At 35.2% G+C, this 13,804-nt stretch overlaps 1 protein-coding gene across 2 annotated transcripts in view; it reads right to left on the reverse strand.

Annotated features, from left to right (window-relative positions):
• Positions 1–13,804, reverse strand: part of Lrriq1 (leucine-rich repeats and IQ motif containing 1) — a 218,294-nt gene that overhangs the window by 102,908 nt on the left and 101,582 nt on the right.

The following is a 13,804-nucleotide window of genomic DNA, read 5'->3' on the forward strand; positions in this document are numbered from 1 at the left end:
ACATCTTTAGTCATAAGGGAAATGCAAATCAAAACAACCCTGAGATTTCACCTCACACCAGTGCGATTGGCTAAGATCAAAAACTCAGGTGACAGCAGATGCTGGCGAGGATGTGGAGAAAGAGGAACACTCCTCCATTTTTGGTGGGATTGCAGACTGGTAAAACCATTCTGGAAATCAGTCTGGAGGTTCCTCAGAAAATTGGACATTGAACTGCCTGAGGATCCAGCTATACCTCTCTTGGGCATATACCCAAAAGATGCCTCAACATATAAAAGAGACACGTGCTCCACTATGTTCATCGCAGCCTTATTTATAATAGCCAGAAACTGGAAAGAACCCAGATGCCCTTCAACAGAGGAATGGATACAGAAAATGTGGTACATCTACACAATGGAATATTACTCAGCTATCAAAAACAACGGCTTTATGAAATTCGTAGGCAAATGGTTGGAAGTGGAAAATATCATCCTGAGTGAGCTAACCCAATCACAGAAAGACATACATGGTATGCACTCATTGATAAGTGGCTATTAGCCCAAATGCTTGAATTACCCTAGATCCCTAGAACAAACGAAACTCAAGACAGATGATCAAAATGTGAATGCTTCACTCCTTCTTTAAATGAGGAAAAAGAATACCCTTGGCAGGGAAGGGAGAGGCAAAGATTAAAACAGAGACTGAAGGAACACCCATTCAGAGCCTGCCCCACATTTGGCCCATACATATACAGCCACCCAATTAGACAAGGTGGATGAAGCAAAGAAGTGCAGACTGACAGGAGCCGGATGTAGATCGCTCCTGAGAGACACAGCCAGAATACAGCAAATACAGAGGCGAATGCCAGCAGCAAACCACTGAACTGAGAATAGGTCCCCTATTGAAGGAATCAGAGAAAGAACTGGAAGAGCTTGAAGGGGCTCGAGACCCCAAAAGTACAACAATGCCAAGCAACCAGAGCTTCCAGGGACTAAGCCACTACCTAAAGACTATACATGGACTGACCCTGGACTCTGACCCCATAGGTAGTAATGAATATCCTAGTAAGAGCAGCAGTGGAAGGGGAAGCCCTGGGTCCTGCTAAGACTGAACCCCCAGTGAACTAGTCTATGGGGGGAGGGCGGCAATGGGGGGAGGGTTGGGAGGGGAACACCCATAAGGAAGGGGAGGAGGGAGGGGGATGTTTGCCCGGAAACCGGGAAAGGGAATAACACTCGAAATGTATATAAGAAATACTCAAGTTAATAAAAAAAAAAGAAATGTAAATAGAAATATTCAATAAAAAATAAGTGTAATTTAAAAAAAAAAGTTGCTTGGTCATGGTGATTTAGCAAAGCAGTAGAACCATAACAAACAAGGAAGGTGGTACAAGAAATAGGCTTCATCCCCCTTCTCTTGAAATATGCCCCACATAGTCCTTTACTAGTTTCCTGACTTCTATTTTTACTTCATTCAAATATATAGCATCCACAACTAAGGGGGAATATGTACCATTTTTTTGCTTTTTGGTTTGAGTTATCTCATTAGAAATGACTATGCTGACAGGAGCCAGATATGAATGTCCCCTTAGAGACTCTGCCAGAGCCTTACTGATACAAGAGGATGCTTGCAGCTCACCATTGGACTGAGCTCAGGGACCCCAGTGGAGGAATTAGAGGAAAGACTAAAGGAGATGAAGGGAGTTGCAACCCCATAGGAAGAACAGCACTATCAAACAACCAGACCCCCCAGAGCTCCCAGGGACTAAACCACCAACCAATGAGTACACATGGAGGGACCCATGTTCCAGCCGCATATGTAGCAGAGGAAGGCATGTCTAGTATCAATAGGAGGAGAAACCCTTGGTGCTGTGAATGCTTGTTTCCGCATTGTAGGGGAATGCCTGGGAATTGAGGTGGGAGCGGGTGGGTGGGAATAAGTGGGTGGTAATGGGAACATCCCCATAGAAGCAGGGGGAGGGGGAGGGAGTATGGGAGAAGAGAGAAAGGGAATATCATTTGAAATGTAAATACATAGAATATCCAAGAAAAATAAAATTAAAAACAACAACAAAAACTAGTAAGTGAATTTTTTAAAAAGGTTTTAACAAATTACAAAATTAAGTATTCAAAAATCTAAGGAAGCCATTGAATTTAAGATTTTTGTTATCAAACCAACATGACTAATTCCCTTCTGTGTTTTATCTTTATATATTTTTGGAATATTAAAGACATTTACTTTTGGGGGGAGTTGTGCTTATTATTATTATTATTATAAGAATGCATGCAAAGTATTGGGATAGGGGATAACATTTGAAATGTAAATTAAAAATACAATAAAAATATTTATAAAGCTTACAATTAACTTGCACTATAGATTAAATGGCATTAGTAAAATATTATTTCCAATAAAAATGATTATGTAAATTGTATATAATTTTCTTTTTTATATGTTGAATTTTTTTATATTGACATGTATAATTTTCACATTCTTTGAATTGTAGATCTCCAAATTCTTAGCTACAAAAGTAAATCTTCTATAATTTATACACACACCACACACACACACACACACACACACACACACACAATTTCACTATAGCACTTTCATGTAAAACAATGTATGTACTATCTTTTTTTAAATTAGATATTTTTTATTTACTTTTCACATGTTATAATCTTTCCTGGTTTCCCATCCATAAACCGCCTATCTCATCCCCCATCCCCTACTTCTATGAGGGTGTTCCCCCACCCATCCATCCACCCCTTCCCGCCTCCCTGCCCTGATAGTCCCCTACACTGGGGGGTCCAGCATGGCAGGACCAATGAGAAAATATCATCCTGAGGCACACAACTCAATCACAAAAATCCCACAAGGGATGTGCTCAACGATAAGTGGAATTAGCATGACTATCTTATGATTTCAAGTACATCACATAATTAAGGTTCTTTCACACAGTTTTATGACATCTTTCCAAGATGTGCCAAAGGGATGAATTTGTTTGTATTCTTTATCCTGACACAGAACAAATCCCTGTCATCTGAAACTGGTATAGTACAAGCAGTGGAATGTGCCTAATGATTTTGCCGATTGTAGCGTTTCATTAATTCACTGTCATCACTGTCAATGCTTCTTGATTCCTGATGGCTTTTCAAGCCAGAACCTCTTGGCCTGTGGTGCTGCTTCATATATTTGCTATAAGGTTTATTTTTTATTTTGTTTTAAGATGTTTTCTGAAATGTCTTAAAGGCTAACTTCTGTAACTATTTTCTATACAAAAATTTTACGATATGACTTTTTATTTCAAGTGATATATTTTTCTTTATCTGAATTCTCTTTGTGATTGAGGCATCTCAAGTTAATTTCGGGACAAAATCTTACTTTATATCTATGAAACTATTCATGGTATTTTCAAGTTTTTCACCTAGTATAGTAATTGATTATGAAATTATTTTCTTTATATTTATGGTGCGTGATTTGTTTTATTGTTTGAGTTTTTCCTGCAACACTTACAGAGACATACAGAGACACACATGGACACACACACACACACACACACACTCACACACAAGAGTAAGGACTACTGTCAGAAAACTTCCATTTAATATGACCCTCCTGAGTCCTAGAAATCCCTGATGTTAATAGTAGGATGGCTCCTAAAACGTAAAACTCTCTAAGAATTCTATTATACTCAGTTGCCTGATCAGTAAACAAAGTGTCTTGAGCTCAATCCGTATCCACATAAAATGTCTCCACTGAAGCCTTGTCAGTACAATGGTGTTTAGAGAGCTCTCTAGGGATGTGATTTGTGTTTGGTTTGGTTATAGTATTAGATAGTATTCCGATGTCATGGGAAAACCACACAATCCAAAGCAATGTAAGAATTTAGTTTGCCGAGGGTTCTAGAGTGCTAAGAGTCCATCATTGTGGGGAAATACAGACACAAGCTGCAAACATGTTGGCTGGTTGAGGAGGCTAAAAGCTGTCATCATCAAATGCAATCATGAAACAGCTAGCAAGCAGTAAGTAGGGTGTGAGTATAAAGACTAACCACGCTCTGTGACATGCTTCCTCCTGCAAGGCTCCGTCTCCCAAAGATTTTACAACCTCCTCATATATTATCAACAGAAGAGTATCAAAATACCTGACCCTATGAGGCACAATTGTCATTCAAACAATCCCAGTCATAGCAAAAACTATTCTCAGCAATAAAAGAAATTCTGGGGGAAATTAACATCCCTGACCTCAAGCAGTATTACAGAGTGATAGTAATAAAAACTGTATGGTATTGGCACAGAGACAGGCAGATAGATCAGTGGAATAGAATTGAAGACCCTGAAATGAATGCACACACATATGGTCACTTGATTTTGACAAAGGAGCCAAAACCATACAGTGGAAAAAAAGATAGCATTTTCAACAAATGGTGATGGTCAGCATGTAGAAGAATGCAAGCTGATCCATTCTTAACACCTTGTACAAAACTCAAGTTCAAGTAGATCAAGGACCTTCACATAAAAACCAGATACACTCAATAGAAGAGAAAGTGGGAAAGAGACTCAAATACATGGGCAAGGGGAAATTTCTTCAACAGAACACCAATGACACATTGTTCTAAGAAAAATAATCAACAAATAGGATCTCTTAAAACTGGAAAGCTTCTGTAAGGCAAAGGACACTGTCCTTAGGATAAAATGGCAACCCACAGATTGGGAAAAGCCTACAGAATGGGGAAAAGTTGCAGTGGGGGGCTTGAAGGTGGATCTGGGAGAGAGGGGAGACATGTGCGATGGAGGCAGTCTGAGGAGAGAAGAGGGAGTAGAAACTGCAGTTGAAATGTAATATATGAGAGAAGAATAAACAAAAAGAAGTTAAGTGAAAGGCTTTTCAGGGTTGTACAAAGACAATCATCCATCCATTATGACAATCGAAGCCACATATTTAAAGGCATGAGGATCTTTAATGTCATCTCTATTTGAAATTATTTAAGGTCAGGGGTCTCTGTGTTTTTACTTACTCAGAAAAGCACTTACTGAACATTTACCTTTTCATGATTCTATTTCCTCAACATACATTTTTAAATTAAAGTACATTACAGACACATTTAGCAGTGTCATTCAGTGTTGCATGTGAAGGTACATTTTTCTTGTCTTTTATACACACAGGAAGCCAGCTCAAATCCAGTAAGTGGTATACATTTTTTTTCATGGCTCTGTAGCCTAGGCACTACAATAACATCAGGGGATATAGAGATGATATAAGATATTCACAATGTGGTACAAATGTAATAATTCAAATCACAGTAATTACAGGAAATCAAGCTACTGAAAAACCTATAACACATTTTATAAATCTTCCTACCCTTGTCTGTTCTGATTATTAATGTGATTTTCTCCACAGATATAAGACTGCAGGCATCTTTTAGCAGTATATCTTTAGGTTTTCTTTGCTCATGCATTCCCTGTAGCTAAATGCCCGTCTAAATGTTAGTAAATCTCTGTTACCTCTTAATACATAAACACTGCACACCATTAGCAAGTATTATATATACAGTTGTGGAAACACAAGACCTACCCTAAAACAGTCTGGATAATATGATTTTGTGCTTCAACCTGTCATTAAAACAGAGAAAGCAGGAGAAAATGCTTGTAATCATAAAGCAAAAAATACCACAAAAGAAGATGGTTTGATTACATTGCTCTGAAGTAAAAATTATAGAAATTAAAGTTTTTCAAAAGTTTTCATTACTTGAAAATTTAATACAAAATATTTAAGCATTTATGACATATAGGAACATATGGTATCTGTAAATCTTCTATTTTACAAGAAGACAAATAGGGTTCATGTTTGTGATGACAGCACCATACTGGGATTTAAGAAAACTTCACTTTAAAATCAAGTAAAATTGTTCCAGGGAATAAAGAACTGAGGTTTAAAATTATCTTCCTGAGAAAGTTGTCAGGCTGGACCCATTTTTTTTCCTGGCTTCAATTTTACCCTCTGGCTAATCCCAGAATTCTAAATTTGCTCTAGCTTTTGAGGCAGCCAATTTAGCCATTTAGTTTAGATGAGAGTAAGCGAGGAATTTCATTTATGTATAAATATAAATGAGCATGAATGAGTTAAAAATACACTGTTCACTTTGGGACTGTAAGATGGTTGCTAAGTATCTAAAAATGAATAGATGTGAAGTCAAATATTTCCATTAATTATTATGAAACCAGAGTCAAGTAGTTTGTTTCTCAATAATGTAGCATCATAATTTTTTTAAATTTTATTTTTCTTGGATATTTTATGTATTTACATTTCAAATGGTAACCCTTTTCTCCCTTCTTCCATGCTTCTATGAGGATGCTCCCACTCCCACCCACCCACTCCCACCTCACTGCCCTGGCATTTCCCTACACTGGGAAACAAGCCTTCACAGGACCAAGGGCTTTCCCTCCTATTGATGCTGGACAATGCCATCCTCTGCTACATATGTGGCTGGAGTCATGTGTGCCTCCATGTGTATTCATTGGTTGGTGATTTATTCCCTGGGAGCTGTGGGGGGTCTGGTTTGTTGACATTGTTGTTCTTCCTATAGGGCTACAAACCCCTACAGCTCCTTCAGCCTCTTCTCTTAACATCTCCATTGGGGTCCCTGTGATCAGTCCATGGTTAGCTGCAAGCATTCTTATCTGTATTATTAGGGCTCTGGGAGAACCTAAGCTAACTATAGCATAAACAACAACACTAGTTGCTATGAAGGCAGAAATCTACTTTCTCATTTATGTTGATGCCAACAAGTGTATAGGAATTAAAAATGAAGTTCTCCATGGGTCTCCTAGAGATCTGGATTATCCAATATTTAGTCTTTATATTTCCCTCAGTTTTTGTTTAACATTTCAGAATTACTCTAAAATCTTGTTCTTCAAATTTTACAATATGCTTTAATTTCTCTATCTTTGGTTTCATGAAGAATTTAGGTCCCTTTTTAAGGTTCCTAAACATGTATGATACTATATATTTGACTTTGGATAAGTCAATTATTAAACTCTCAAATTCACTGGTTCCCTATTTGCTTGATGGGGACAGTTATAATACATGTGGCCCTTAAAGAAATTAGCCTTATAGTGTTTAGTAAGAAATACAAATATCAAACAACCAGACAACCCAGAGCTCCCAGAGACCAAACCACCAACCAAAGATTACACATGGAGCAATCCACGGCTCCGGCTGCATATGGAGCAGTGGATGGCCTTGTTGGATATCAATTGGAGAGGCCATTGGTCTTGTGAAGGCTTGATGCCCCAGTGTAGGGGATTGCCAGGACAGGGAGGTAGGAGGGAGTGGATGGATAGGTGGGGGAGCACCCCCATAGAAACAGGGGAAGGGGGGATGTCATGGGGGTTTCTGGAGGGGAAACTTGGAAAGGGGATAACATTTGAATTGTAAATAAAGAAAATATCCAAAAAAGGAAAAGAAAAAAGAAGTGCAAAATTTAATAAAAAGCCATTACCTTAAAATTTATTAATGTCATTAATTAGTTTTTGACCACTTACTATGTAACATAATTATATTAGGTATTTGTGTACTTCACAAGCAGTATATAGGGTCAATGTGTCAATATTCACCAATAAACCAATTCTATGAATGTAATTAACGACTCAGTGGTAAAGAATATTTTAAAAGACCGACTATAGTTCAGTTCCCAGTACACACACACATACACACACACACACACACACACACACACACATACACACAAACATACACATACACACATGTACATTTACACATACACATACACACATGCACACACAAACACAAATACACACACAATTAAAATTAGCAAAAGAATCTTTAATTAAAATAATACTAAATATATAATAAAAGTTAAACAAAATAATAAATTAACATCTGTTTGTTGTTGTTAAGACCACAGAGCTAGTAAATGTTAAAGTTTAGATTCAAACTGTTATAAAAAAATGGCATTTATCTCAGTGATGCATGAATGTTTTGACACAGGAAACTTAATAAATATGACATGGAATATTAACAAAATTAAGGATATTTACTCTCCATGGTGAAAATTTCAGAACCTTTCCTTTAAATAATAGAATAAAAATGACTGTTCTGACTAATGTGTGCTTGCAATTCTAACTAGAGAAAATTGGCAAGAAAAATATGTAAAAGGCATTCTATGGGATTGAGCCTAGGTGAGACTCCTACTAGCAAGGGATATAGACTCAAATGGCCACTGCCTGTTGCCAGGCAGGACTGCCAGTGGAAGAAAGGGGCCATCAACCCACCCACAAACCTTCAACCTAAAATTTGTATTGCTTACAAGATGCACAGGAATAAAGTTGGAAATGAGACTGAGGCAACAGTCAACCAATGACTGCCTCAACCTGAAACCTATCCCATGGGAGACAGCCAACCTCTGACACTCTTAATAATACTCTACTATGCTTGTAGGCAGGAGCCTAGCACAACTGGATCCTTAGGGGCTCCATCTAGCAGTGTGTGGAAACAGTAGAACCACAGCCAAACATCAGGCAGAACTCAAGGAGTCTTTGTAAGTCTCATGGATAGGACTTAGGAAGCCAGAGGGGTCAAGGATACCACAAGAAGACCTACAGAGTCAAGTAACCTAGACCATGAGGCCTCACAAAGCCTAAACCATCAACCAAAGAGCATGTTAAAATGAAATCAATGACATACTTACAAAGCAACAATAAAATCTTTCTATACAAATTTAGTTACAGAATTAATAAAACCTCTATACTGAAGAATATAGAACACATTAGAAACACAGCCAACTGAGGGCAGGTTTGAAAAATGGAAAGCTATTCCAAGCTAGCAGGCTATAAGTTATTTATTGCTAACATCTTCATACAGAACTTTTGGACAGATTCAAAGTCATTCTTTCAAAATTTCAAGGTTTTTTTTCCACAGAAATATAATAAAATTATTAAATTTGCACAGAACCACAAAATGCTAAAGCTATCATGAGCTTAGAGAATGAAGCTTAAGGCATCAAGTTCTCAGATTCCAAAACTTATTAGAAAGCAATTGTCATAGAAACAGCAGAATGTTGGGATGGAGACAGACACAGGGGCCAATGACATGACAGAAAACTCAGAAGCAAACCCACACATTTATGGTTAGTGTCATTTTTGCACGAGTCCAAGGACTATATAACAAGGAATGGATAATGCTTTAAATAAATTGGAACTAGACCACTAAAAGAAAACAGGGAGAAAGTCTAAGACATGATTTAAAGGCAGACATTTAAAATGTTTATCTATCTATCTATCTATCTATCTATCTATCTATCTATCTATCTATCTATCTACCTACCTACCTATCTATCTATGTATCTATCCATCTATAATATCTATCAATCTAGATATCTTTATACCATTTATCTATTATTCTAACTATTCATATTTATCATTTACCTAGTATTCTTACCATCAAATAATCATCTAGCTAGCTAGCTAAAAATATGACATACAAATGACAAACATGTAAATGAGGAAATGAGTGGAATCATTAGCATTGAGGACAATGAAAACAAGGATGAAGTATCTACTTTAGTTAGATGGCTATCATCATAAACACAGAAGATAAAAAGCCATAATGTGGAGGAAATGGAACAATATACATGGTTAGGTGAATATAAATCAATACAATCTACTGTTTAAAACACTATAGAAACTCCTCACAAAACTAAAAGTAGAAATACTATTTGATATAGCAATCTCACTACTTAGCAATTATTTAAAGGAAATGAAGACAGTATACTAGACATATCTGCAAATCTGTATTATTGATACAAGATTATTCATAGTCACCAAGATACCTAAATAACAGTGCATATCAAAATGTGAATGGATAAAAACTATGTCATATTTACAAAAAGCAATATTGGTCAGTTAAATAGGTTAAAAGAAAACCCATTATTTGTGACAACATGAATGAAGTTGAAGGAAATCAGTGTAAGTAAAATAATATAGCATAAACAAGACAAAGGGAACATCATGTAGCACAAATATAGTATCTAGTAATGTTGATCTCATGATCATAGTAGAATCATAGTTACCAGAACTTAAGGTATTGAGAGTGAAGGGAAAGAGAAGCTACTGATCAAAGGCTACCAAGACAAGAAAAATGGGCAATGAGATCTACCAGATATCAAATCCACCATAGAAAGTAATGATTCAGTATCTGCTTCAGAATAGTTAAGGGTATAAATGTTTTACTCTAAAAATTACAGGTTGGAGAGTAATTAACATACATTTTAATTAGCTGCATATATGTCACATGGTATACATATGCAAAGTAACATATTGTTCCTCAATTTTATAAAATCATGTTTTATCAATGAATATAATATTAAAAAGAATAAAATAACTTATAACAGGGAATATCAAGGATAGTGGTGACACAACCATCTATATACTATTTTTTAATAATCGAATCTGAAAATACCTTTTGTATTATATAAATTAATTAAAGAAAATAGTTGAAATAGCTACTCTTAAAAATGATTTAAACTGTGTTAGACAAATTGTGGCATGTATACTTATATGATGACCACACTGCTTCCTCTTAGGTCAGTGACAAATATTGAAGAGTAATTTCAGGACTCTTACTAATTCACTTAAAAGGAAAGAAAACAAAATGTGTCTTCAGAGACTTTCTAGGCAAGATAAGATATTAAACCCAAGAAAGAATTATCTGTGATAACAAAAGTAGGCTAAGAGAACAGTCAATTGTGCAAACAAACAAGTCGTAATAAATCTACAGTCTGTTAAACAGTCTGTAGGCCTTCAGTTCTAGAGGAAGAACCAAATGATCGATGACACATCACCTACACCTTTGGTTACCTTGGGTACAGATGTGGTCCAAACTTAGCCTTTTTGAAGCTTAAGGTAAAGATGTATTACATGTCATGTACATGTCAAACTAAATAAATAGGTATTTTATAAACATGGATTGATGAAAGCTAGGGTTTTTAGCCTTGTACTATTTATTAAAATTTATTCCATATCCAATATTCCATAGGTGTAACCATAATTTTCATTGAATATCTTCATTTATCTATTGAAATCTAGAAAGGAGTCCATAGTAATAATCAAAGCATTTAATACAATTTACAAAACTCATGACATTATACATGGTCATGACTGTAAAATTGAAAAAGAATGTTTTTTCTATAACTCATAGAGTGTTAATATAAAATAAATTAGAATTATAGAATCAATACTCAAATAGTACTATGATCTAATTTGAGGAAAATCAGAAAATTATAAAACAATGCTGGCGTACCATAGTTCTGAGATACTATTCCACATGGAGTTACTTAATCTGACTTATAGCAAATTTAATTTTGATTTCTCTCATTGGACAGGGGCTCAAATTCCTACTTTTAATTTTATTTCATTTTTTCTTAAGAGAAAATAAGTTCTAATGTTCTAAAATCAAGAGGTAATGTTGGTTATGCAACACTAAAATTAATTGAATTATAGTTTTATACTATATATTATAAAATCTACAACTATGTATATATAAACAGTATACTATTCTATTTTATAACCCTGTATACTCTGTCACAAACAAGCTTTATCTCAGAAGGCTTGGTTTAAGAATGCATCCGTGACTATGTAGCTGCAGTTGGTCAGCCTGCTGAATTAAGCTATCTTCTGAATTACTGAATATGCACTTAGGAGCATGCTGAGTTCAGAGCAGCTCTTTTTTTTTTTTTTTTTTTTTGGTTCTTTTTTTCGGAGCTGGGGTCCGAACCCAGGGCCTTGCGCTTCCTAGGTAAGCGCTCTACCACTGAGCTAAATCCCCAGCCCCCAGAGCAGCTCTTAAGACATTATGGGACTCAATGCAACAACAGGCAGCATTTTATCTTTACCTCTTCTTAACAAAGTAAGACAAAGTTTATATAGTAACTGTAAATTCCTTTACTAAATGTAAGTTAAATGAATGTCTTTCATGTAGAACGATTATTGTCCAGCCGATTCCTTAAAATCAAAAGCCTTAAAATAACCACAAAAGTTTATTATCCACTAATTAGAAACTCTATATGCATATAATATTCTCTCAAAATAATGAAGGAAGTTGCAAATATCTTGGATTGCAAAAACACATAAAACATTAAAACAAACATTTCACATGAGAGAGAAAAAACTAAAAACAATATTAAAAACAACTTTGCTGATAAAATTTATGTGCACTCGGTGTTCTTTCGTACATTCCCTGTCTCCACTGTGAACATTTCTTTGCCCATCTTATATTAGTTCATAGTCTAAATAACAGGTTGTTCACATGTAGTATTATGGGAGAATAATACACGAGAACAGTTTTGCATAGAGTTTTTCTTTCTAAATATCCAAGCCATGTAAATTAAATGCCTCTTTCTTCTAAGTATTTCTCTTCTCTAGTAAAGGTGTGTCTATTTAACAGGAAAAGGTTACCTATGCAGTTGATGAGCAATTTCATCACAATTGCTCCTATTTACTTCTAAGAACAGTGTTATATATATATATAACAGTTATATATATATATATATATATATAAGATATATATATATCTAAGAACAGTTATATATATATATATATAACAAGAAAGCTGTTTGAAAGTCCAGGTTTACTTTATTTAGGAAATACAATTTATTTCTATTAAAATACTCCTTAATATTTGAAGTTTTATAATTTTTAATTTTAGATAGATAGATGTTTTTGCTTGCATGTATGTCTGTGTATCACATGTGTGGCTGGTGCTTGAGGAGGACAGAAGAGGATTTTGAATATATTTGGAGTTACAGATAATTGTAAGTGTCCCAGTATATGCTGGGACTTGAATCCAGGGCAGTCACTATGCTTAACGGCTGACTTGTCCCTCAAGTCCCAATATTGAGTTGATATCCTTAATGGGCACAACTTGAAGTTGCCTTATCATGAAAAAATTGTAAATATTAAAACAAGAGAATGGGTACACATACCATATACCTATACACTTGCCATAATCTACACATGCAATAAACTCATGTATGTGTATTATTGTTTATGTGTTTATTGTTACAAACTTACAAGAAAATTCGAGATGTCATGTTTTCTGACATACCCTTTTAATATGTCTCTCTATAGTCATTTCCAAATCTTAATGAAATGCAAAGCACAACAAACCCCCTCTAAATCATGTTATTAATGATGTGTGTGTTTTAAGATCTCTTATGTGAAAGATAGAGAAGTCAATAGTTACTTTCCATTCAAAAATATATGCCTTTTGCCCATTATAAATGATTATTGGAGAGTACTGGTAGAATAAACTGTAAAAATGTTAGGTCTACAAAGAGGTATGAAACTGGTAAGTCACATTGTATTCTGATTAATAATACAAGCCTACCAGTCTTCTGAATGCTGAAATCAGAAATGTAACCCATTAGATATGGGAGCCCTCAGTTCTAAAAGTTACAGAGAAACCTTTCCCTATTGACTACATAGAAACTGGAGGATATATCTATATTCTCTTGCCTGTTAATAACAGATTTGTGTAGTTTGAGGGAATGGATTTTAAATAATAGAGTATATTTGTACTGTTTAATAAATTTGAACATACTAAACCTAAGCATATCAGAGTGCCTTTTTAGCATGTGAAAAACCTCATTAGTTCAAGCTAATATAATTTGCACCTGTAAAAATTTTATATCAACTTGAAAGTGACTGATGAAGTAATATTACTGGCATATTTATGCAAAAAGTAAAGGCACTTAAAATCTAGATAACACAAATGAAAAAACAGAGTAATATATTTGATGGTAAACAGG

The sequence above is a fragment of the Rattus norvegicus genome, chromosome 7 (genome assembly GCF_021556685.1).
Source record: "Rattus norvegicus strain SHRSP/BbbUtx chromosome 7, alternate assembly SHRSP_T2T, whole genome shotgun sequence".
NCBI lineage: Eukaryota > Metazoa > Chordata > Mammalia > Rodentia > Muridae > Rattus > Rattus norvegicus.